At 42.6% G+C, this 25,644-nt stretch overlaps 1 long non-coding RNA gene across 1 annotated transcript; it reads left to right on the forward strand.

The window, feature by feature from the left end:
• Positions 1-14,454: 14,454 nt before the first annotated feature.
• LOC122233212 lies at positions 14,455-22,942 on the forward strand. The gene is made up of 3 exons (XR_006210719.1): positions 14,455-14,633; positions 16,123-16,254; positions 22,419-22,942. It is a non-coding gene; the product is annotated as an uncharacterized LOC122233212 (long non-coding RNA).
• The last annotated feature ends 2,702 nt before the right edge of the window (positions 22,943-25,644 follow it).

Below are 25,644 nucleotides of genomic sequence, written 5' to 3' on the forward strand. Positions count from 1 at the left end.
TTGAGATTTATAAATTGTTATATAAACCCAATGGCATATGACGGGTGGTGCATGGGCTTTGACACAAAAAAATATTTGAGTTCAAATTCCAGCTCTGACACCTCCTATTTAACTCTTCACATCATCCTTGTACAGCCTCAGTTTCCATGTATGTAGAAGGGGATTGATATTACATGCCCCATCAAGCTCATCAAGTTGATCTGAAGATCAAATAAGATGATATGTGGAAAAATGATTACAAGTTATATAGGTGTTACTTATTATTATTGTAACTATATGAAGTAGGTATCATCCTCGTTTTATAATAAGGAAACTCAATCTTGGGAATTTAATTAAATAACCCAAAGCCACGTAGCCAGTACACTGCTGAGCAAGGACCCAAAACTGTTATCTTCTAGCTCTAAAGCAAATACTTTTTCCACCATTGGTACCACAGAGGCCTCATATAAAATCTAGACACTCAACTCCAAGCTGAGGATACTTAGAGGTTAAGTAGAGAAATGTGAATCAAGAAATTAGGATTCAATATGGCAAAAGATGATTTTTAAAGGTGAAAAAAGTTCAACATGCTCTAAAAAGAAATACTGACCATGAAAGGAATGACCAGTTTCATCACACAAAGTTTGAAAGGCTGGTTTACCAAATTATTTCCCAAAACTGTCAGAAAAAAACCCAAAGATTTCTCAAGTGTTTTGAAATATAGATGGCTATTTGTCCCTTAAAGAAACTATCAGCTCCTAAGGAGACTGACTCATTTCTTGAAAAGGTACAGAACCTTTGGGGAATCAGAATCAAAAAACATTTCTAAACCTACTAACACTTTCAAAGACAACTATTGTTTGAAACCTAAGGTTTAAATAGTAAAAGGATTGCTTCTTTTAACAATGTGAGAATCTTCCCTGCTTTAGTTTACTGCATCGATTTACCTTAAAGTCAAAGGTGATGTGTTACGGAAAAATCTCTCTGTGAAAGCAGACAATTGTTCAGTTAACAACAAAGTGTCTATCTTCCAGAGGCCAGGCATCACGTGGAGTCCTAGCAGGAGAGGAAGCAACACATGATAAATAATAAAACCCAGTCCCTCTTCCCACAACCCCCAATCTCAGTTGATGTCCTTGCATCTTAGTTCATGAAAAAAGTGAAACACCAGGAGACAAGCACCCAATGCTCTCACCCCAAAATCTACCATCTTTCCTACAGCTAAACCCATACACTCTGCCTTCCTTCCAGTTGCAGTGGATGAAGTCAGAAATAGCAAAGGCAAGACCTCTACCTTAATTTTGCCTTCCCAGTCTCACATGAGTACATCTGATAGGTGGAAACTGAATTACATCCAGATCTCTAATGACAAACAAACCAATGATCATTTTTTTTTCTCACATCCCACATATAAAGCAGAAAATTCTGATGATTCCACCTTCAAAATATATTCTGAATCCAACTATCTCTCACCTCGTCTACCAACAGATATCATCCTAGTCGAAACCACCATCATCTCCACCCAGATACCAAGAGCCTCCTAAGTGGGATCCTGATTCCAATTACACTCGCTCACAATCTCGTCTCCAAACAGCAGCCAGCATGATTTTAAAAACCAAATCAGGGGCGCCTGGGTGGCTCAGTCGGTTAAGCGTCCGACTTCAGCTCAGGTCACAATCTCATGGTCCGTGGGTTCGAGCCCCGCGTCGGGCTCTGGGCTGATGGCTCAGAGCCTGGAGCCTGCTTCCGATTCTGTGTCTCACTCTCTCTCTGCCCCTCCCCCATTCATGCTCTCTCTCTGTCTCAAAAATAAATAAAGGTTAAAAAAAAATTAAAATAGGGGCGCCTGGGTGGCGCAGTCGGTTAAGTGTCCGACTTCAGCCAGGTCACGATCTCATGGTCCGTGAGTTCGAGCCCCGCGTCAGGCTCTGGGCTGATGGCTCAGAGCCTGGAGCCTGTTTCCGATTCTGTGTCTCCCTCTCTCTCTGTCCCTCCCCCGTTCATGCTCTGTCTCTCTCTGTCCCAAAAATCAATAAACGTTGAAAAAAAATTTAAAAAAAAAAAATTAAAATAAATAAAATTAAAAAAATTAAAAAAACAAATCATACCATTCCATGCCTCTGCCCTCAACTCTGCAATGGCTTCCATAGCCTCTGACACCGAGAAAGGAAGGGAGGGAATGGCCATGCTTTCCAAGAGAAACACAGGAGCAGCAAAAGCATGACATCTACCTCACTCTTGCCTTCCAAATCTTAGGTAAGTGCAAGTGACTGGTGGAAACTAAATTACATCTAGAACTCAAACTGCAAGGGGAAACAGTAGCCTCTTACTATAGGAAGGTCCTGGAAAAAGAGGTTGGAATATATATTAAGGCCAATATACCATGTGCCCACAATGTTCATTGCAGCAGCATTTACAAGAGCAATCGATAAGTAGAAAGCAAACTAAAAGCCCAAAAGTAAAAGGTTGGCAAAATAAAGTATACTATATCCAGGGTAATAAAAATAACATGCTAATTTTTGAGGGACATTTTACCAATGAAGTGAAAAATCTTACAAGATATCATTTACCAAGATAAAATCTTGTCAAAAAGTAGTGCATTCAATCTGATCTCACTTTTGGGGACAACTGGGTAAATTTAAATATGGCCTATATATTATTTTTAAAGATATTATAATGGTATTTTGATCCTTAGGAGATTTGATCATGTAGGAGAATTCCTTGTTCTTAAGAGATGAATTCCCAAGTGTCATGAATTTTTCAATTACTTTCAAATAATTCAGAATAAAAACATACAGAGAGAGAATTTTAACAACTGATGAATCTAGGAAAATGACATTCGACATTCATTGTGCTACTTACTCTTTTACTTTTCTGTTGGTTCACAATTTCTCAAAATAAAAATTCAGGGAGAAAACTGCTGGCGAACAAAGGCTAGTTTGTAAGGCTGCTCTGAGTTCAAGCTGTTTCCTTTGCTCATGCCACATCTTAAAAAAAATTCTGTGCTCTCAGATTGCATGTATACAATGTTGTCATCTCCAGTAACCCAATATGGGTTTAGGCTGCTCTTTCTTCCTGTTCCCATTCTTGTACTAGGCTCTGAGAAACTGCAACTGTTCCAGGGAACAACTCTCACACACACACACACACACACACACACACACACACACACACACACACACACACAGGGAGAACGTATAGCAAATACGTCACTAGAACTCCTACCAGACCAATGGCAGTCATAACTCTAGGTACTCTTTTCTGCTGAACTCATTATGCCTCAGAATCCTTCTCAACACAGCTCTCCAAGTAACCTTGATTACTGCATGGAAGCTGGTGAGATAATACCTTGCCATTCATTTATTAAATAGACTACTTCAGCAAAACCTTAAAAAACTATGATTTTCATGAGGGGGGTCTCAGAGGCAGCTGTGCAAAAAAGAGCTCAAAACCTGGAACTGGCGATAAAAGATGTGGTATCCATACACAAGGAAATGTTATTCAGCCATGAGAAAGCAGGATATCCTGCCTTCACTTTTAACTCAGAATAAAAGTCAATGTTCTTAGAATGCCTACACGATCTAGCCCCTAATCTTTTTCAAACCTCATCTCCTACCACTCCCACTTGCTTGCCTTAATCAGGCTACACTGGGCTCCTTGCTTTTTGTCAAACATGCTAAACACTCTTCCAACTCAAGACTTTTCTACTTGCTGTTCCTTCGGCCTGGAATTCTCGTCCGCTTTTAGGTTTCTGCTCAAACACCCTTTATCAGAAGAGCTTCCCCTAATTGCCTGATATAAATAACAACTCCATCTTCCTTCTTCCCCTCACCCTCCTCTCGTATTCCTGAACTCCCTCTCTTCCTCTTTTCACTATTTATATCCATTCACTTAGAGCCACACATTTATTTGCTTCTTTATTGTTTGCCTTCCTCTACCAGCATGTCAGCAATCCAAGTCTATAACAGTACTTTGTCCACCACTGTAGGCACTCAGTATTTTCTGAGTGAATAAATAATTTACATTAAAGTATTTATGTGCCTGGCTGGTTCAGTGGGCTAAGCATCCGACTTCAGCTCAGGTCATGATCTCGCAGTTTGTGGGTTCACGCCCCGTGTCAGATTCTGTGCTGACAGCTCAGCCTGGAGACCTGCTTCAGATTCTGTGTCTCCCTCTCTCTCTGCTCCTCCTCTGCTTACACTCTGTCTGTCTCTCTCTCAAAAATAAATAAATATTAAATAATAATAATAATAAAGTACCTATCTGAGCTCCTAACCTACAATCTTTTTATATATATTTTTAAAGATCTTCCATGGCCCCTTGTAACATCTGTAAACAAATTCTGAAACGGAGAATAGCTGGCCCAATGCAGCCACCTCCTGACTGCTTTCAGGCCTACCTCCCCTTCTTCTTATCTCTCAACAGGAACACAACCCCTTCTCACCATAGGAGCCTTTCCAGAAAAAAAGATGGGGGTGGGGGCGTCTCTCCTTGAGAACTGTGGCTGCACATCAGGACTTGACTCTGACACATGCAGGCACCAGGACCAGATTCAGGGCTCTCCAGGCCTCTGTTCTGACCGCCAGACAAGAATGTCTGTCTCTGTTAATTTGACTTAAGCTCTGTTTAATTACTAACTTGGTAGTTTCTGCTCTCTGCTTAGCTGCTTGTCAAGTATGTGGCACTTTTGATAATTTAAGGGTTGGAATTTAGTCTATTTTTGCAATTGAAAATCAGCCTGGAGCCAGAGTTTCCCTTTTATTCAGAAAGACGAAACAGATGGCACATCAAAAGCGGGCATTCTGTAATTTTGTCTTTTCTGATACATTAAAAGCAGGCCTTTGCACACTGGCTGCTTGGTGTCCTTTGGAAACCTCTACTGGGCCTGTAAACATGAAGCCTAGTGCTTTCATATCATTCATTTTTGTCTTTCTGTGCCCAGCTTAGCCCAAAAAATTGCCCAGCAATGTCAGGAAGCCACACTGAGAGGCACCCTCAGGGGTGCCCAGACACCATTAGGACTAACAGCAAGCACCTGAGTTCCAGGACTGCCCCCCCCCACCCCGCGCCACCCCCCCCCACCCCGCGCCACCCCCCCCACCCACGGCCTCTGAGCTCAATGACTTGAAGGCTTACCTAAGATAATTTTAGCTGGATGGATGACTTGTACAGCATTTGTTCATTCAAACCAGCATTTATTTGCTTACTCATAGATATCAGGCACAAGGATTACACAAGTGAGAAGATGTGCTCCCTGTCCCCAGGGAGCACTCCGGCTGATGAGAAGGCAGGGAGGGAAAGAGACCATCTGGGTCTGTATGACTATTGGAACCAAGGTGTGCAGAAAGCAGGAAACATAGAGATAACAGGGAGTCAGCCTATTTAGGGATGGGTAGGTATGTACTTGATTCAGGAAGCAGGTTCAGGACAGACAGGATAGCACCTGTAAAGCCTGAGACAGCCCACACAGTGTAGGAAAAGGAAAGTTCAGCGTAGGCTATGTGTAAAGGGCGAGTGAGACTGAGGTGGGTGTGGAGGCTGGGAGGAAAAGGTGGGGGTGGATGGGTAAAAATAAAAAAAGTAAGGCTTGACCTGTTAGGTTAAGGACAAATGGAAAAACTTGAAGTCACTTAGTAAAATGGGCATAATAGAAACATTAGCTAACAATTTTGAGCTCTTATTAACCACTTTTAAACTCCTTCCTGCTTGAATCTATGGGGTTCAGAGACAATAAGTTACTTGCCCAAGATAATTTAGCTGGGAAGAGGTAAAGATGGGAATTTCAAGGCAATGTGCAGGCTCCAGAGCCCAGTCTTTAGCCATCACACTAATATTTGCCAGGGTTCTACAAATATTAAATGAGCTAACAGATATGAAAGGATTCTGCAAACTGCAAAGTACTGCCCAAATGTAGCCACTGGTGTTTATTAGTTCTGTTACAAGCATCCCAAATGGGAGGTCTTCCTTCTTCATTAATACTTGGCAGTATTCTGAGCATCTGAGCATCTTCTCCCAGCTCAGAGTAGCAAGCAAGAAAGGCCCTAAGAGACAGAAATCACTCCGGATGAAAAGAAAGGAAGTCTGGGCTTTCATGAGTCAGTCACACTGAAGGATGGAAGAATGACAAAATCAAACGAAGCAGCTCTTCTGAAAGCTTAGCCTGTGCTGGCACCTACTGGTGCCCATAGTAGATGTGCCAGCTTCAACAAGGATTTATCCCATGGAGGGCAAATGCCCCAGGGCAGCTGAATGTGTGAACAGGGTGGTAGGGGGAGTAGGGGAAGAATTGCAGTGAGGCTAAAAGGCACCGGGAGACTTCTTTTCTTACCTGAAATGTTGCTGCGCATTTATGAAAACACTTCAGCCTGGAAGTCACTAATCATAACCACTACTAAGAAACTCCTATGGGTGTGCACTGCTCTGAGTGTTTTACACCCCCCCCCCCCGACCCAAAGAGCAGCACTGCCAGCCCCACCAGCTCTGTAAATCACCCTCCTTGCTCTAGAAATGCAGACAGCTCCAGAAGGTGACTTGATTTGACAAGGACCGCATGACTCATAAATGGTGATCCTCATTCAGGATCAAAGTTTTATTTAATTCATACTCTTTTTACAGAACCAGGTTGTTTCCCCAAAACTTAAGTCCAAAGCCTAATTCTCCCAGTTGCCTGCTATGTCTGAGATCCCGGCCCTATCAATTCACCACTGGGAGTTTTGTTCTGATTGATTGATGGGTTTGTCCTTGCATTATTCCAGAGGAAGTTTAACATCTTAAATCCTTTTTTTTTTTCTTCAATATGGGGAGAAACTCCTCCCATTGTGTTTGTAGAGATCCTGGAAAGGGGATTAGGTCAGAAACAGAAATAACATTGTAACCTTCAAAACCTGAGGACCTGCTACCTCATAAAATAGATGCTTGAACTTCATGCCTCCAAAGAGAAATGGGAATTCTAAGGTGCCCCCTCAAATGGTTTCCAAACTTGCCAAGCATGGAAACCTCTGCCCTAGGTCATTTACCAGTTAATACTCACACCCTGGAAAATTCCCTTCACCCTGAGTGTCTCCAATCAAAAATCTAGATAACTCATTTTCTAGTGCTCAGTAGAAATTTAAAGAAAACAAAGATACTAGGTTGGACCATATGAAGTTACCAATATTTGACTATTTTTTGACTTACAAGAAAATACATAGCAAATTGATAGGGCTCAACATAATTGATGCAGGTTTTCAAAAAGACCGTTCTTTTATCACTGCAAAAGGATTGACAAGCCCATCCTGGGCCAAACATCGGCAGACAGGCACAAGAATCACCTGGACAATGTTTAAAATGAGCATTCCCGGGCCTACCCCCATAGTCAGTACTGGAGTTGGGCTAGGGTAGTTCAGGAATTTGCCTTCTTAAAAGGCATCCCAGGCATCCCAAGGCACAGAGATTGCTCTAAAGAAAACTCCCATGGAGCATTTCTAAACTGGAAGAATATTCTGTTCCCAAGTACTCAGAAGATAGCACCCCAAGATACTGTACTTCTCCAAGAGCATCCTTAATCTGCTTGCAGACAGGCCAGTTTGAGGACTTCTGCTGTAATAAGTAGGCAAAAGCCTGATGACAGTCTCAAATCCTTCTTCCACAACTTTCCAGCTGGGAGAAGTCTTTTGAGTGCCCAGTTTTTTCGTTTTAATGACCCATGCCTCCTTTTGTTGTTGCTGTTTTTTTTTGTTTATTTTGTTTTGCTGCCTGAAATTAATGATTATTGCAAGGGGATCTAGACCGCTCTTTAAACAGCAGTGTTTGGGTAATGTGCCCAGCCCCCATCTCTCTACCATCCAGGAGAGAATTACTGCGGCTCCACTTGTTGGCTTAGAGACTATTTATTCCCATCTTCCACATCGCAGATTCAAACCAAAGCCTCATTATTTCCACTATGTTTGTTTTGCTGCAGAATGGTAACATTTACATGGAAATGGGTCTTTTTCTCTATCCTATAATTTGGATTGTTTAGTTTTCCTTTTTGGACTCCTTTGAAGCTGCTGAAGAAAGAAGTCCGCAGGAATCTGGAGAAAGGAAGAGAGTGGGCTACAGGGGGCGGAGTAGGCGGCAATGCTGTCTGCTTCTCTGTCTCCTCGGTCCCCCACCACCACTTCCTAGCTGGACTACGCTATCTCCTTCCTGTTTCTGCTCTTCTGCCTCCCACAGCCAGGCCAAAACAGGTTAGCATTTAGGGCTGGAGCTCCGGCTTTAACACTGACTTGATAATGGGCCTTGAACAAGTCACCTTTCTTCTCTCAAGGCCTCTCTTCCCATGTGAATAGTGAAGGTGTCTAACCAGATGACCTCTGTATTCAATTACTTTCCCAAGCCCATTGGGCTGTCCCTCATTCTGCTGTGAGGTAACCAAAAAATAAGCCCTTTACTAGCCATATGACTTTGGGCAAGTTATTTAACCCCTCCGATAGACCATCAAAGTGAGTCACACCATTCCCTTATCCATTCACAATTTAGAAAAAAAAAAGTGGATTCTTAAAACTTTTTTATTATTTATTTTTGAGAGAGAGCGAGACAGAGTGCAAGTGGGGGAGGAACAGAGAGAGAGGGAGACACAGAATCCGAGGTGAGATCCAGGCTCTGAGCTGTCAGCACAGAGCCCGACATGGGGCTTGAACTCACAGACCGCAAGATCATGACCTGAGCCAAAGTTGGACGCTTAACTGACTGAGCCACCCAGGCACCCAAAAAGTGGATTCTTTATACCCAAGCCATGAAAAAAACACCCAATCCATGTCCCCTCAGATGTCCCTGAGTTCCGAAGATTATGCCATTACTGCCTAAGATTTTCCAAAGACTTTCCAAGGCTTTGAATCCTCTCTCATAACCCAAACACACCAACCACCCCTACTACCACACCCACCAGCCCCAGTGGGCTGCTAATTTCTGCTCCCCTCTCCCCTTTATTTCTGGCTAGAGGGTTCTATGAAAAATGTATTTCCCCTTCTAGACAGATATTCTAGAGAAGAACTTGCATATGTCCACAATAAGGAATACAGAAGGATGCTCACTGGAAGCTTGTTCAATATAATGAATAGAGAACAAAGGTCCATCAACTTAAATAACATGGTAAGCAACTCATTTAACAGAGTACTATGTAGCAATTCAAGAATGAGGCAGATCTATGAGTACTAGTATGAGTAGACAGACAAGATATGCTGTTGAATAAAAGAAGAAGCCATAGACTGGTATGGACAGTATGATATCTTATATGTAAAAAAAACAAAACAAAAAAACAAAAAAACTGTACATATTCTAAGGGTATATATATGTATTTAAACAAACACACACACACACACACACACACACACACACACACACGGTACAGACATAGAAAAGATTTAGAACAATGTATAAGAAACTGATAACACTGTTCACCTCCAAGGAAGGGATGGTCAAGGGGACTTCAGACTGAAATGTTTTAATATTTTTACTCAACAAATCTTATATTACTTAAGAAATTTAAAATAATTTGAAATAATACAGCCCCTAGGTATATGATAATAGCACAAAGGATGGGGTAAAGGAAAAAATATCTTGTTGTAAGGTTCTTACACTATACATGAAGTGGTATATTATTTGAAGATGAGTATTTTTTGAAGATGAATATTTTAAAATGTGTAAATTAAAGATGAATATTTTAAATCTTATGATATGCACTGTAAAAAAAAAATTAAAAGAGGTTTAACAAGACAAGAGTTAAGAGAAAACAGAATCATAAATAATCCAAAAGCAAGTTGGCAAAGGAGGAGAAAGGAACAAAGAACAAACAGAACAAAGAGTAAACAGCTGACAGGATTTAAATCCTGTAGATTTAAATATAACCATATCGGGAGCCTGGGTGGCTCCATCAGTTAAGCGTCAACTCTTGATTCAGCTCAGGTCACGATCTCATGGTTCTTGAGTTAGAGCACCACGTGGGGCTCCAAGTGTGGAGCCTGCTTGGGATTCTCTCTCTCTCTCTCTCTCTCTCTCTCTCTCTCTCTCTCTCTCTCTCTCTCTCTCCCCCTCTCTCTACCCCTCCCCCTCTCACAAAATAAATAAGCTTAAAATTTTTTAATAAAAAATAAATACATAAATAAAACCATATCAATAATAGCAATGTTAAATGGCCTATGCACCTCAATTAAAAGACAGAGATTATAAAAATCTCTGGATAAAAATCTTGGATAAAAAAGCAAGACACCATGATACATGGTGTACAAGAAATTTACCTTCAAGATGAAGACATAACTAGGTTAAAAGTTTAAAAGAAGCAAAAAGATATACCATGCAAACACTAATGCAAAGAAAGCTGGGGTGCCTTTGTAAAGATCAGACAAAGTGCACTTCAGAACAGGAGTATTACCACATATAGAGAGTCATTAGATAATAATAAAGGATACAATTCACCAGCAAGACGTAAGAATCCTAACTGTATTATATCTAACAGTGGAGCTTCAGCTGACATTAAGCAAAAATTGACGGAGCCCAGAGGAGACACAAATAACTCCATGACTAGAGTTGGACACTTCAACAATGCTCTCTCAGTAATAAAGGAAGTGAAAAAAAATTAGGAAGGACACAGAAGACATGAAAAACACTATAAACTAACTTGACCTAATGTTTATTGAGAACTCTAGCCAACAAACAGCAGAATACATATTCTTTCCAAGTACACATGAAACAGTCACCAAGATAGAACATACACTGTTCATAAAACAAACCTCAAGTTTAAAATATTGAAATTATACAAAGTATGTTCTCACCATAATGGAATTAAATTAGAAATCAAAATACAAAAGTATTTGGAAAAATCCCCAAAATTTGAAAATTAAAAACATACTTCTAAATTACTCAAAGAAAAAGCCAAATAAGAAATTTAAAAAATAGGGGTGCCTAGGTGGCTCAGTCGGTTCGGTGTCCAACTGTTGATTTCAGCTCAGGTCATGATCTCACGGTTCATGGGTTCAAGCTCCATGGAGGACTCCTTACTGATGTACTAACAGCATGGAGCCTGCTTGGGATTCTCTCTTTCTTGGTTTCTCTCTGCCCCTCCCCCGCTCCCACACTTGCATTCTTGCACTCACTCACTCTCAAAAATAAACTTTGAAAAAAAGAAATTTAAATAACAATCTCAATTGAAAATAAATACAAAGTATCAAAATTTATGGGCTACAGATAAATCAGAATATATAAGAAGATTTGTAACATTAAACATGTATAATGAAAATAGCCATGCAAACATGGTAAACATTCCTAAAACCCATCAGACTTTCTCTAAGAAGTGTGGCAAATGCCAACAAAATAACACAGTACAAGAAAGGCAAGGATTGTCATGTGTCCAGGGGAAGCAGTGCTAGGACAGGAGGCAAAGTGACTGTGGCAAGCAGAGTAAGCCAATTTTCCACAAAAAGGTTAACACGACAAAGAAGATTATACTGAGGCTAGAATGCATTGAGCCCAGCTATGGATCTAAAAGAAAGCTGCCTATTAGGAACTGCAGGCATTTTGAACTAGGAAGAGATAACAAGAGAAAAGGCTAAATGATCGTTATTATAAAGACAATACAATCTTGAGGTTATGTTCACTTAAAAAAAATTATATTAAGGGAAAAATGGTCTCAAATTAGTGATCTAATAAGTATTACCTGAAGAAATAGGAAAAGGAAAGAGAAGGAAGCAAACAGAAGGAAGAACAAAATTAAAATATGAGCAGAAATCTATCAAATAAAAAACAAAAATAAGAAAATCAAAGAAACCAAAAGCTATTTCTCTGCAAAGAAAATGACAATAAACCTCTAGTTAGCCTGATCACAAAAGACACAATTACCAATATCAAAAATGAAATAAGGAACATCACCAGATCTACTAACATTAAAAGAAAAATAAGAAAATATTATGAACTATGACAATAAATTCAACAACTTATATGAAATAGGCAAATTCCTTTAAAAAAAATAATAAAGCCTATGACCTACTGTAGTAGACAGTGAGAATTCTAGTATTTACCTGCCTAAGGCACTCCAAGTAGAAAAATCATAATGAGTAAAGATGTGGAAACACTGAAAAAAACAGGCGTTTATTACCGGAGTAAAAAAATGCAGAGTAGAGAGTAACAAAAGAAGCTAAAAAAGTAGAGATCAGCAAATAGAGGATAAGTTAGAAACAGAGATTAGCTAAGAGGCTACTGCATAGTTTAGTGACAGATGATGAGGATCTGAACTACCAGGGGGGAGTAAGAACTGAAAGGAGATTAAAATCTGAGAAATATTTAGCAGATAGTTGCTAAATATTGGTGACTAAACGTGGGAAGAATGAAGGAGGTGGAGCATAGAAAGCCTCACCTGTTTCTGGTGTGGTGACCAGGTGCTACCAATTGATACTGGGACTAGGATAGCAAGGGCGGTGATGGCAGAGGAAGATGATAAGCTAAATTTATGGATTTTAGGTTTGGAGCACCTGTGGGAAACCAAGGTGGGGAATGTTTAGCAAGCATCGGGATGTATAAATTTGAAGCAAAAGGGAAAAGTCAGCATTGAAATAACTTACTTGATGGGTAGATATCTCACCTAAGGAGACCATAAGAAAAGAAGAGAAATGGCTCAAGGGTAGAATCCTGGATTAGAAAATCATCTGAAATTCACAGGGCGCCTGGGTGGCTCAGTTGGTTGAGCAACCCACTCGGGCTCAGGTCATGATCTCACCGTTCATCAGTCTGATCCCCACATCCGGCTCTGTGCTGACAGCTCAGAGCCTGGAGCCTGCTTCAGATTCTGTGTCTCCCTCTCTCTCTGCCCCTCCCCAGCTTGTGCTCTCTCCCTCTCAAAAATACATAAACATTAAAAAATAATAATAATAAAGAAAAGAAAAGAAAAAAGAAAGAAAGAAAAAATCATAACTTCTGGAAAAGCTTTGTGATTTTTTGGAATAACAGTTCAGAACCAAGTGCAATTATGCACAAAATGTATAATATCAAAAACTTAGAACAAACCTGAATATCAAAGAAAAAATAGGCTGAGCTAATATGGAACATATTTAAAATGATGTTTACGAACAGTACATAACAATGCCGAAATTGCTTACGATAAAACGTTAAATGTTTCCCCACCTTTCACAAATAATATATGTATGTATATTATTTAAACACTGAAAATAGGCATAGCAAAGTCTGGAAAGAAATGCAACACGTGTTAGCATTAAATGTTTGGGGTCGAGCCTATGAGCACGACTATTACGGGGTAATCCGTATCTTGTAAACTTGCTAGATAACACTCATGCAAGAAAACCTGTCCAAAAGAAGAAACGCAGCGTTTACTCCCATCTCTGGCGACGACCATCACACCCGGAGACCCCGACGCTGAGAGCCCCCCCACCAAAGCAAGGCTGGAGTAGAAGCCTACCTGAGTCGTGGAAGCAACTCCACGCGCTGTGCTGGAGGCCTGCGCCACGCGGTAGGACCTGGGACTCCGGAGTCTGCACGGGCTTCCGTCTCTGCCACTCAGGGGTGACCTCGTGCCTCCACCGTCAGGTTGCGCTGAGGGCCTTCCCCTCGGCGCTCTCACGAGCCATCGCCCGGCCTTGCTAGAGGCGCCCGGGCCTTCCTGGCAGCTTTCCAGAAAACAGTTTCCAGCGCTGGCCGGGCACCCTCGGTGGATACTGGTCGTGGGGGAGCGTGAGACGCTGGCCTCGCCAAGCCCCCGCGGCAGCTGCAGCACCAGCTGTGGGCCAGCCGGAACCTGGCGTTGAACAAGGCAGCTGTGGGCCAGCCGGAACCCGGCGTTGAACAAGGCAGCTGTGGGCCAGCCGGAACCCGGCGTTGAACAAGGCAGCTGTGGGCCAGCCGGAACCCGGCGTTGAACAAGGCTCTCCGGCTCCTTCCACTTCTTCCACCCCTGCGGCGGCCTCACTAGGCGGGTGTGCATAGCGCTCCAGCCCCTGGGACCATGACACTGGAACCTGGGCCCAGGGACCTGCCGGGCAGCCAGGGCAGTGCGGCCTCAACAGGCAGCAGTCAGTGAGGCTGATGGAGGTGACCTGCGCCGAGCTCCCGCAGAGAGGGCGGCAGGCGCTCAGGGCCTCTTGAGGCCTCTCCGGGCCTTCGTAGGCCGACCCGGGCCCGTGCGGCCCCAATGTAATGCCCTGCGGGCTGAGGTGAGGGACTGCTGGTGAAGCCCCGCAGGCAGAGTGGGAAGGCCCCATCCTAACCCGGTCCGTGAGGGGGAAGCCCCAGCTTTTCCTTCCCGACTCAACATCCTGAAGGGAAGCTAGGCTGACCACCCCCTGAAAGCGTGAAGAGAGCCCCAAGCGGGCCCCGCCCCAGACTTCGGCCCCGCCCCTGACGTGGCCCCGCCCTGGCGTGGCCCCGCCCCGGGATGCAGCCCCGCCCCCAGAGGCTTCCTCCAATCTCTGTCGTCAATTCCCTCACGGTTATTGACCGTTACCTGGGTGTGACACACAGGCCAGCAGTGAGGGAGAGAGAGAAGGCCCCCCAGGGAAGCTCAGAGAAGAGGGAAGGTCGCCCAGAGTTGCAACATAGTGCAACAAGAGTTGTGATGATGAAAGTGAAGACACCCATCCTTCTTTGGGAGGGTCAAGGAAGGCCTCCCGGAAGGATCCCTCCTTCACACAGCAGTAAGGAAGGAGGAAACGAGGGTGGGATGCAATCCTTTAGAAGATCTGATGACGAAAGGCTCCCATGGGAAGGCTTGCAGTACCTTTCAGGAGCAGGCCACACAGCAAAATGTGTTGAGGAGGTGTTGAGGAGGGGGCTTGAGGAAAATGAAGGAGGTCTGATAGAGTTTTGAGCAGTTTGAGGGGAAGGAGACTCAAGAACCAATGATGTAAACTCGACAAGGGCAGGGAGTTTTGTCTTTCTCACTGATGTGTCCCAAATGCTTGTAACAATGACTGTGATACTTTACCCAGACCCCTCTGGTTTCAATTTGGATATGGACAACGCACAGGTGATGGAGTTTTTGGAAGCAACCTACTTGCCCTTAGCCTGTGTCCCAGGACAAAGCCGCTGAAACAGCATCTCGTCCTTTGTTCCCAAGTGATGTTTTGTACTTTATTCCAGCTGGGGCAAAAACTATGGGTCTTGTTCATTAGGGTGTCACCTAAGTCCCTGGGCTGGGAGGGTGACTGCTTGGATTGGTATGTCCCCAAGTCCTACCTCCTTTCTTTGATGCATGTATGTTTTGGATATCCTAAGGGCCATCTCATCCTTTGGGGCTACATTCTTTTTCTGGCTTTTCCTTGGGGCCTGAAGCTTATGGACACAGGGCTTCTGCTGACCCAGGCTGCTCCAGAGCTGGGGATGCTTTGACCTTGACTATCTCCCTCAACTGTTTAATCCTTGAAAGAATTCCAATTCATTCCTAAATTTATCTCCATTATCATATTCCTAAAGTGGAAACTCAACTTAGAGAAGGTACCCTCCTTCTTTGGTAAGTTCTTCCTCTCTAGAACTTTCCTCCAAGGGTGGGGGGAAAGGTCTGGGGATTGGTTATCTGCATTTGGGTTGCAGGAGGAGGGCATTAGAGACTAAATAAGAGAAAGTGGTGAGGGACAACGGTCAAAGGACAGGAGAGTAGCCAACTTGCTGTGCAGAGTAAGGACCTCAGAAGAACTAGCTACATTTCTGCTGCAGAGTCTCTGAAGGTTTGGGGATTTGTAAGTTCCTACAGACTATGCAATTTCTCTAGTTCACCTTCACATATCCAGAAGGGTCAGAGGGCTATGGAACAGCAAGTGACACTAAGGGAATCACAGAACAATGGAGTTGGTAATGTGTCCTCTGTTGTTTTAGAAATGATCCCCTCCTTAAGAAAGGGGCGCCTGGGTGGCTCAGCCGGTTAAGCTTCTGACTTCGGCTCTGGTCATGATCTCACAGCTCGTGGGTTCGAGCCCTGCGTTGGGCTCTGTGCTGACAGCTTAGAGCCTGAAGCCTGCTTTGGATTCTGTGTCTCCCTCTCTCTCTGGCCCTCCCCTGCTCATGCTCTGTCTCTCTCTCTGTCTCAAAAATAAATAAATATTAAAAAAAAGTTTTTAAAGAAATGATCCCCTCCTCTTTGTCCTCCCAAATCTGGAAATCTGTACTCTTTGTGACTTGTACCTCCAGGAGCTTCTGGACAGTAGAGCTGAGGAAAGCATGTCTACCTGCATCTACATATCTGGTTACAGGATCTACCCAGAGATAGAACCTGATGGACAAAGAGAAAAAAACTCCTGCTGGAAATCACAGTATGAGAAGGTAGGGAGAAACAAGTCCTCAGCAGACACCTGCCACCAGAAGGTGGAAATGAGCAAGTGTTTCGAGCAATCAATGCTTGAGGTTGTTGCAACAGAAGAGGCCAGACAGAAGGGGGTTTTCTGAAGATGAGCTCTCTGGGACAGTGCTCAGTAAGACTGAAATCAAGCCAAAAACCAACACTGTCAGAGTCCAGCAATGGTGGGGTAGAGACAGTTGGTGGAGGGGGCTGACAGGCAAATGAATCAGTGGGATTCATGGAGTGAATGGAACGAGGTATTGGTGAGAAATGGGAAGCTGAGGTCCTTACAAAGAGGGTAGCATCATACGAAGAGGTGGGATCTGGTTGCGTAAGAGGGTCTAGTAGTTCTGTGTGTTCCAGAGGAGAGGAGAAAGGGTAAATGAGGGGAGTAGAAGACGGTCTGTTACGATTGTAGCTCCAGAGGCAAAAAGGGATCTGGTGCCCAGTGATGAGACTGAATAAGGGAGCCTGGGGTCAAATGGAAGCAGAGGGATCTTGGGGGAAAAAATGAGGAAACTGGTTTGTGGGGATGAAGGAAGGATAGTGAAAGATGAGGTGAGACTAAGGCAAGGAGGATTCCCAGGCAGAGGAGATAAAGCCATCATTGGAGTGGTAAAAGAGAGGATTGAGAATTTGGGAGAGCCTCTGGCGGCAGTAATAGGGGGAAAGCAGGGATGAGGGAGTGGGGCCCACTGTGAAGGGCAGAGCACAGAGAGAAGGAAACAGGCTCTGTGGGAGCAGAGTCAGACACGAGCTAGGGAGGTGCAAGGGTTGACAGGATTCTGCAGGGTCCCGGGAAGGGAGGCTGATAAATAGGTCAGAAGTGAATGGGCTCAGAGGCGCCTGGGTGGCTCAGTTGGTTAGGTGTCTCACTTTGGATCAGGTCATGATCTCACAGCTCTGTGAGTTCGAGCCCCACATTAGGCTCTGTGCCACCAGCTCCGAGCCTGGAGCCTGCTTTGGATTCTGTGTCTCCCTCTCTCTCTGCCCCTCCCCTGCTCACATGCTGTCTCTCTGTCTCTCAAAAATAAAACATTAAAAAAAAAAATGTTTAAAAAAAAACAGTGAATGGGCTCAGCCTGAAGGGCTGGTAATGGGTTTTCTGGAAGGTCTGGTAAAAGAGTGGAGGCCAGAGTTAAAGACAACTCAGGCAGAGGAGCCGAAGGAACAAAGGGGACACTGACAGAGCAGCATCTTTCACAGGCCTGCTAAAAACAGAAGGTCACCCTCCACACGGATGCCTTCCCAACCCTCCCTGCTCAGGTCTTGACCCAGCAGTTACTGACACAGAATAGGAACAAGAGGGTCTGGAGAGGGTAAGGGCCCCTAAGGCATACTGCCCCTGCCTATTAGAACATCCTATACCCATGATACATGTACTTCCCTCACTTTGCTTTTATGAAAGACCTACATTGCTACCTGTTTTCACTACCCGAAAGAATTCCAAAGAGAATTTTTGCTTTTACCATCAAAAGGTGAAGAGTGAAAATAGCATTCAGCGTTTGTGTTGCAGTTATAGAGGCAGGTCGCACCCCAAGCAGCAGCAGTGGCAGTGAGAGCGACCCCACCAAGGTCCTTCCCCAGGAACTACACTCAGCATCTCAGCCTCCAGCCACCAGAGCTCTGAACTATGTCTGTGAGCATCTGTGCTCTATCTCAATTTATTCTGTGCCTCCCTTAGCAAGATGTGCCCTAAGGTATCAGAAAAGCCTAAGAAGTTTTTTTTTTTTTGGGGGGGGGGAAGGTGGGAACATTCAAAATAATTTCTAGAAATGGTAATGTTTGCTTTATGCTATTTTTTTCTTCTTTGGCTTATGAAAGTTTTCATAGGAACACACTAGTTTTGGATAGTGGAGAAAGCTGTACACCTTTTATAAACCTCATCCCAAGACTTGCTTTCTCATTCTGTTCGCCGTGGGTTCCTCCTTCAGGAACAACCGCAGGCATCACTGGGGCCCCAAAATTGCACAGCCCATCTTAAGAAGCGGGGAAACAGAAAAGAAGGGAAGAGATTAATCACTTCCAGAAAAAGTCCCATGCCACCACAGCTTCCTTCTGGCAAGTTCTACAGGCTGGTAAAACAAGAGACTGAGTTACATGTTGAGAAAGTGAAAATTAGTTTGGCCTGAGACACTGAAAATCCACCATGTCATTCATCAAGCTGGGAAAACAGACACAGAACACAGATAAAGCCAGCTGCAAAATTAGCAGAAAATTCTATTTCTCCCAAGGAAACACTGCAGCTATAAAGTGTCCTAATGACACTCAGTAGCATGACTATTACTTTGTTACTAAGAAATCTTGCTTTCTAAAATCATAGTTTATCAGAAACTTCATTTTTGAAATAATTTCAGTAAGAACAAAACATCCTACTGTTGCCTACAGGATCTAATTCACTTTGACACAGAGCAACTGCCTTGATATCCAACCCAGGTACAGATTCAAGATAGGGGTTCAGGGGTGTAACATTCTACATCTATCTTAATTTGTAGTTTCTAAGAAAAGGAGACCTTGTGTCCCATTTCACCATCCAGACCTGATGTTATCTCTTTTACATACAGCCCTCCTTCGCTTTAACTTATCAAAATACTGTTTCATATCAATTTCAGGGGCGCCTGGGTGGCGGTTAAGCGTCTGACTTCAACTCAGGTCATGATCTCACAATTCGTGAGTTTGGGCCCCGCATCAGGTTCTGTTCTGACAGCTCAGAGCCTGGAACCTGCTTTGGATTCTGTGTCTTCTTCTCTCTCTGCCCCTTTCCACTCGTTTTCTCTCTCTCTCTCTCTCTCTCTCTCTCTCAAAAATAAATAAATGTTTAAAAAAAATAAATTTCACCTAAATGCCATCCCTCCTTAAAGCTGCATCATAATTTTTCCCTTTCTTGGTGGCACATGCCATGGTTCCTCTGGTATGTGACCTCCCTCGTTGCAACAAGCCAATAAACCTGACTTTGTCAACTATAAGTTTGTTCCTGGTGTCCTGATTAGGACACCTGAAGGTTCTCTTGATACTTGGTCAATACCCTCCCTTACTAAGCTTTGGCCTCCTTAACTCAGTACTAATGTGCATATCTGAGATTCCTTGAATCCCAAGACATTGAAGGTCTCTTTGTCTCTGATTGTGTGATTTTACACTGAATTTAGATTCCGATATCAAAGGACCAAAGATACAACCAGTTTAATATTTGTCTGCTAGAATTTTTGGTTTCTGGTCAGACCTGAGTGTCCCCTGGTGAAGTTTGACTTTTAACACCATCTTCTGCCTTATGTTTGTCCACCAGCTTCTGTTTGTCTATGAGAACTTTCTCCAGTCTTCTCTGGGTATGAGAAATTGGCTTTGAAAGATCTCTCCACACAGAGCCAGGTGGCTGCTGATTTCCCAGGTCAGCAAGTAGAAGCAGCCTAACCTTAGGGCTGAGGACTTAAAACACAAGTGATATTTTACCTCTGAACAACAGTCAAAAAATCTCTCATGGGCTTGTCTGCTAATAAGTCTGTGCTAGCACCTGGCATAACTTCACCGAGGATAAATTAGAATTATAGTGGCCACTAGGGGAACTTTGACATGAACAGGAATGTTCATTTGAGAAATGCCTAAGGCAAAAAGGGAACAGAAACTCTCAGGAGATCGTATAACTGGTCTAAAAGAGAGAGATCACTGTGATTAATGTAGATTTCCCCTCTGTTTCCATTCTGTAGGGATTAATAAACACTGGCTTTTAATTGTATGGCTTGATAAAATTGTCAAGGGCTTGAGTTACTGTTTAAACCTATAATGACTTTCTCTTTTGGGTCTATGTATATATGAAACAGGTTTTCCTGCATCTAAACTTTCTCCCTTCTCCTTACAGAGGAAAGATAACCTTTTTTAAAAATATTTATTTATTTTTTGAGAGAGAGACAGAGCGTGAGTGGGGGAGGAGGAGAGAGAGAGGGAGACACAGAATCCAAAGCAGGCTCCAGGCTCTGCGCAGTCAGCACAGAGCCCGACGCAGGGCTCAAACCCATGAACCGTGAGATCATGACCTCAGCCGAAGTCAAACACTTAACAGACTGAGCCACCCAGGCGCCCCAAAAAGATAACCTTTTACATTGATAATTTCATATTTGTCTAAAGCTACCTCTTACTTTTTTTTTAAGTTTATTTATTTATCAGAGAGAGAGAGAGAGAGAGAGAGGAAGCAGGGGAGGGGCAGAGAGAGAGGAGAGAGAAAAAATCCCAAGCAGGCTCCACACTGCCATCAGGGAGCCCAATGCAGGGCTCTAACTCACTAACCACAAGATCATGACCTGAGCAGAAGTCAAACATTTAGCCAACTGAGCCACCCAGGCACCCCACTCACTTTGTTGTTGGTCTGTCCCTCTGTTTTTCCCCCACTTGGGAATTTTTAAAGATCAATTGCTCAGACAAAAAAAAATCATGGTCATTATTTTGCATACTATATAGTCAAAAATGTCAAAGAATAAAGAAAATAAAAATGTCAGTAAACTATTTTGCATTATAAAATGTAGACAAATGTATTTAAATAGTAGCCTTCATTACTATAGCTATGAGAGATCTTAGCTTCAATATAAGAGCTTTTAAATTTTTGTTTAAGTTTATTTATTTTTGACAGAGACAGAGTGTGAGCATGAGCTGGGGAGGGGCAGAGAGAGAGGGAGACACAGAATCCGAAACAGGCTTCAGGATCCGAGCTGTCAGCACAGAGCCTGATGCAGGGCTCGAACTCACAAACTGTGAGATCATGACCTGGACCAAAGTCAGATGCTCAATTGACTGAGCCACCCAGGTGCCCCTAATATAAGAGCTTTTAATTATGACTTTAAGTTTACTCAAATTTTGTTTCATGAATACAAAGTTTATAAAGTGTATTTTTTAAAGTATCCTGTAATTGTCTCATAAATAAATTTTGGATAAATTAGAATGAGTTAATCATATTGGTTAGAGACAATATATGCCTATATTGCCTTGTGGGTTGTTTTTTTTTTTTAATGTTTATTTATTTTGAGAGAGAGATAGAGCATGAGCAGGGAAGGGACAGAGAGAGAGGGAGAGTGAGAATCCCAATCAGGCTCCATGCTCAGCATGGATCCCAACTCGAAGCTTGATCTCACAACTCTGAGATCATGACCTCAGCCAAAATCAAGAGTGGCATGCTTAACTGACTGAGCCACCCAGGCGCCCTTGCCTTGGTTTTATTATATAAAGTTATTGCCCTGGTTTTATTATATAAGATTAATGCTAAGACAGTATTCTAGTTTATATAAAACTAAGATTAAAACTTCAAGATTTAAACCTTCTAAATTTTGTATGTTGGTTTTATGGGACAAGAAAAGAATCACGGTTGAAGCAAACTTTTCAAGATTACAAAATATAAAATTGTGTTTAAGTAAAATCATAGGACAGATGTCTTTTAAAGGGTTCTGATCTTATAAAATTCGTACAATACTATGAATCATAAGGATTTAATGTTTTAACTAAAATTATAATTTCCATATACTTAATTAAAATGTTAAGACTTTAGAAAAATGTTGAATTACTTGATATATAATATTTGGATACCTGAACAGTTTCTAAGCTTTGAAATATATGTGTAATATATATAATAGTTTTAATTTATCCTTATTCACATACGTTATATAAGGACTATAGATTAATAGAATGTATAAATGTTTAAAGATTTTATTTTTTTTAAAGTAATCTTTACAACCAACATGGGGCTCAAACTCACAACCCTGAGACCAAGAATCACACACTCTACTGACTGAGCCAGCCAGATGCCTCTTAGATAAATTATATTTTAAGATTAAAGTTAACTTTATTATACATACATATTTATGTATGTCTACATATACATACAGAGGTACATTAATAAACTTTAATTCTATAAATGACAAAACGATAATTTCAAGGATATATTCAATGTTAATTGATTTATTCACAGAAAAGGCTTCTAAATCTCTTACTGCAAATTATAACATAGACAATACACAAAAAGAATAAAATTCGTGTTTTCTTTCCATAAAATGACCTCAGTTATTTTGTGCCTAGATAAGAGTTTTCTTTTGAATCACCAAAATATTCTATTAACTCTCTGTCCTAGCATCCTTTTGAATAATAACACAAATTTCCTTACTTTTTTAAGTTACTACGTCAGACCTCAAAGAAAGAATGCAGTCAAACCTCCGTGAGAAGGACCTTACTAGGTACTGTTAACAACTAACACAACAGGGAACCCATGCCTCCCAAGTCAAAAGGCATAAGCCACATGAAATCCCTGGGAGGCTATCCTGAGACCTCACTCACACAGAGAAATCTGAGGAATCATTCCAGAACAGATAACAGCAGGAAGTTGCACCTCCCACCCAAGACCATTGGGACCGCACTGGTAACCACAGGAAGTGCCACCTTCCCTCAAGATCCACCAGACAAGACCACCAGAGCCACCCGCTGCGGCGCTTTAACCTGCACGTGCTTTTGCTCTTTTCCTTTGTTCTTTCCTCTCTGCAAAGTTAAGGTTTCAGTTATTAACACTTCTTGTCTGTTAACCAGGATACCTCCAAGGTCTTTATCTTTAACACTCTTTGTTTGTTTGTTTGTTTGTTTACCTTAGTCACTCCTCGGTACGAGTCCAGTGCCCGGCTACAACATGCAATTAATTACACTGTCTGTTGGGTTTGTACTTACTTTCCTTCGGTGCCATCCGACTTCCTTTGCTAGAAGTATCATGGAATTAATCAAATGATTTCCTAGGTGATAAGACTCAACCAAGAAGGGATCTAGGGATGGACAATATTGTTAACAGGTCAAACAACTAGAATTCTAAAATTCCCTGTCATGTCATACATAGAAAGGAAATATGGGTTCCTAAACAAAACAATGCTCAGAAAATTAGCATTGTGAAAATTAGCTGTTCCACGCAAATTTTCACAAAAAGAAAGCCAGTGGTGGTGGTAAAACAAGTGACAAGTAGGAGTTTTGAGAAAATAGGACACAAGGAGGGGGAAAAGATGGTAAGAGTTCACTGAGGGGAGATAGGCTCCAAAAAGGTACTCGGGCAAAGAGGCAACAGAGGGAAATATTCCTCTGGAGAGTCCACAGACTATATTCCCTATATTCCCTATAGGTTTCTGAGCCAGTATCAATCCCAGGCTGCACTGGGCCCTGTCACTGCATAAGTCATCCTAGGAAGAGGGATACAGGAAAGAGGGGAGAGAGATTGATCTCCGGTTCACCAGAAAAGCTCGTCCTGTGCTTCATTAGGTTCTTTCAGTCATCCTCTCCAATGTGAGAATCCAAGAGCTTGGGTTACTTGTGGTGAAGAGAGGAGCAAAGTGATATTTTAGGGGCCGAGTGGAATGATCCTTTGGGGCAGACTCTTGGGGGACTAAGACTCTGAAAGCAACAAAATTAACACACAAGATAGAATAGGCCATGACAATAATAGGAAGGCCTTTCACAGACATTATCTCATGGGATCCTCACAACAACCCTGTGAGGTATGGAGACCAGATGATACCTCAGAGGAGGAACCTGAACCTTGGGAAGTCAGACAGCTTGTCCAAAATCAGGATCTGGGGTTTCTGCCTCCAAAACCAGTAGTGTTTCCAATATATCTCACATGGCCCTCCCCATGGCAGAACAGGGAATCCTTGTTGTGAACCTCCCCTCTAAGAGTTCTGTTTTCTAATGGGAATTGCTCTAGGAACTGCCATCCGCAGAGATTGTGGACCTGGGTCCTCATGGACAGGTGAGATTAAGGTTGACGATACAAAACCTTGCCTTTTAATGCTAGACCTTTGTTCCTCTTTCTGACTGTGCACTGATCTTAAGAGACTACAGTGAGTGGCTAGGACCAAATTTTCACGCTCTTCTCTCTAGATTAGCTGCAGACATTCATTATTCATTATTCACGGATAATCTGATTTTCTAAATTATTAGAGCTCTGTTAGTCACTTTAAAGTGAATAGAATATTGTCCACTTTTCCTTCTACAAAAATTTCAAAAAGGGTTTTCTGTAGGTCAATCTCAACTATTTTTCAGTCCCTATCCTCTTCAGGTAAAGGACACAAATTGCCCAGAACAGAAAGTTCATGTGTATTCCTTCACATCGGACTTGACCCTGATGACAGAGCTTGGGTTCCAGCATCTGATTTGAGGCTTTCAAAGGCGAGGAGCACTATTTTCCATATCAGCCCCAACACAAAGGGAGGCCCTGGCCCAGAGATACCGGAGTTGGAATCACGACTGATGAATAGAGTTGAGGGACTCTGTCCTCCACAGGTACCCCGAACACTCTTTATAATCCAGTCTATGGCAGGTGACTCACTGTTATCAGGGTTCTATAGGAGCCCTCTATCATCCCAGATAGAGGGACTGTGAGCTTCAGATATAAATCCCAGTTCCCACTCCTATGCCTGTCCTGTGCCCTGTGATGACATTCTAGCCTTTCCTGAGAGTTTCCATCTCAGGTGGCTCTCTGTATCAACATAACTGGTGTAGAAAAGTAGGAAGAGGAGAAGATTCCTCTCTGCTGGGGGCTGGCCCTAAGGTTCCTTTGCCATATTGATGTGTCTGTTTTTCCTAAATGTTGGTAAAGTTTGCTTCCTCTGTAAATAGTAGAGGAATAGAAAAAGGAATCCCATACTCACAGAAAATATAAAATGGAACTAGTGCCCCAACGCTCATTGAGAAAGTATCTGAAAGCAGAGTTTATCTGAAGTGCACAGAAGCCTCAAACAACTGAGCGCTGAGAAAATGTACTGTAGACTAGAGTTCTAGGTCCCCACCATGGAGTTATGGAAAAGTGACAGTGTTTTCGATGTGGGAGAGGGTCCTTAAAGAGGAAGGTGAATCCACAATCCCTCTCCACAGCATCCAGCCTAGTAGAACCCTTCACTCCTCCCCAGCCTTCTAGATCCTTCCATCCTTCTCTGGGCCTTAGTATTTTTCCAACTCCATCCTTTTTTCATATCACAGATATACTTATGCCTCCTACAACCCCAGATATTATCTGAGTTGTCCCCCTTGGCCACCTCAGCTTTGATCCTACCAATTACCAATTATATAGCCTTTGAAAATGTGAAGTTGTTCCAGGAGTTTTTACTAACTCCCAGGAATTTAAATTCTCAAGATTTCCTGTTCTCAATTCCAGATTCCTAGCCAGCATTAATGCAGACATAGGATACAACTCCGCCTTTATGTTTACCCAAAAGTGTCCACTTTCACATAAAGCATTAGTGAGCAATGTAGCCTTTACAAAATGATGATGAAGAGGACTGGGGCAGACCTCACCCCTGGCAAACAATTTTAAAATCCCCAACTGCTATAAACACTGACTTATTTCCTTACCTGAAACAGTCTTAGCCCGG

Source organism: Panthera tigris, chromosome D4 (genome assembly GCF_018350195.1).
Source record: "Panthera tigris isolate Pti1 chromosome D4, P.tigris_Pti1_mat1.1, whole genome shotgun sequence".
Taxonomy (NCBI): domain Eukaryota; kingdom Metazoa; phylum Chordata; class Mammalia; order Carnivora; family Felidae; genus Panthera; species Panthera tigris.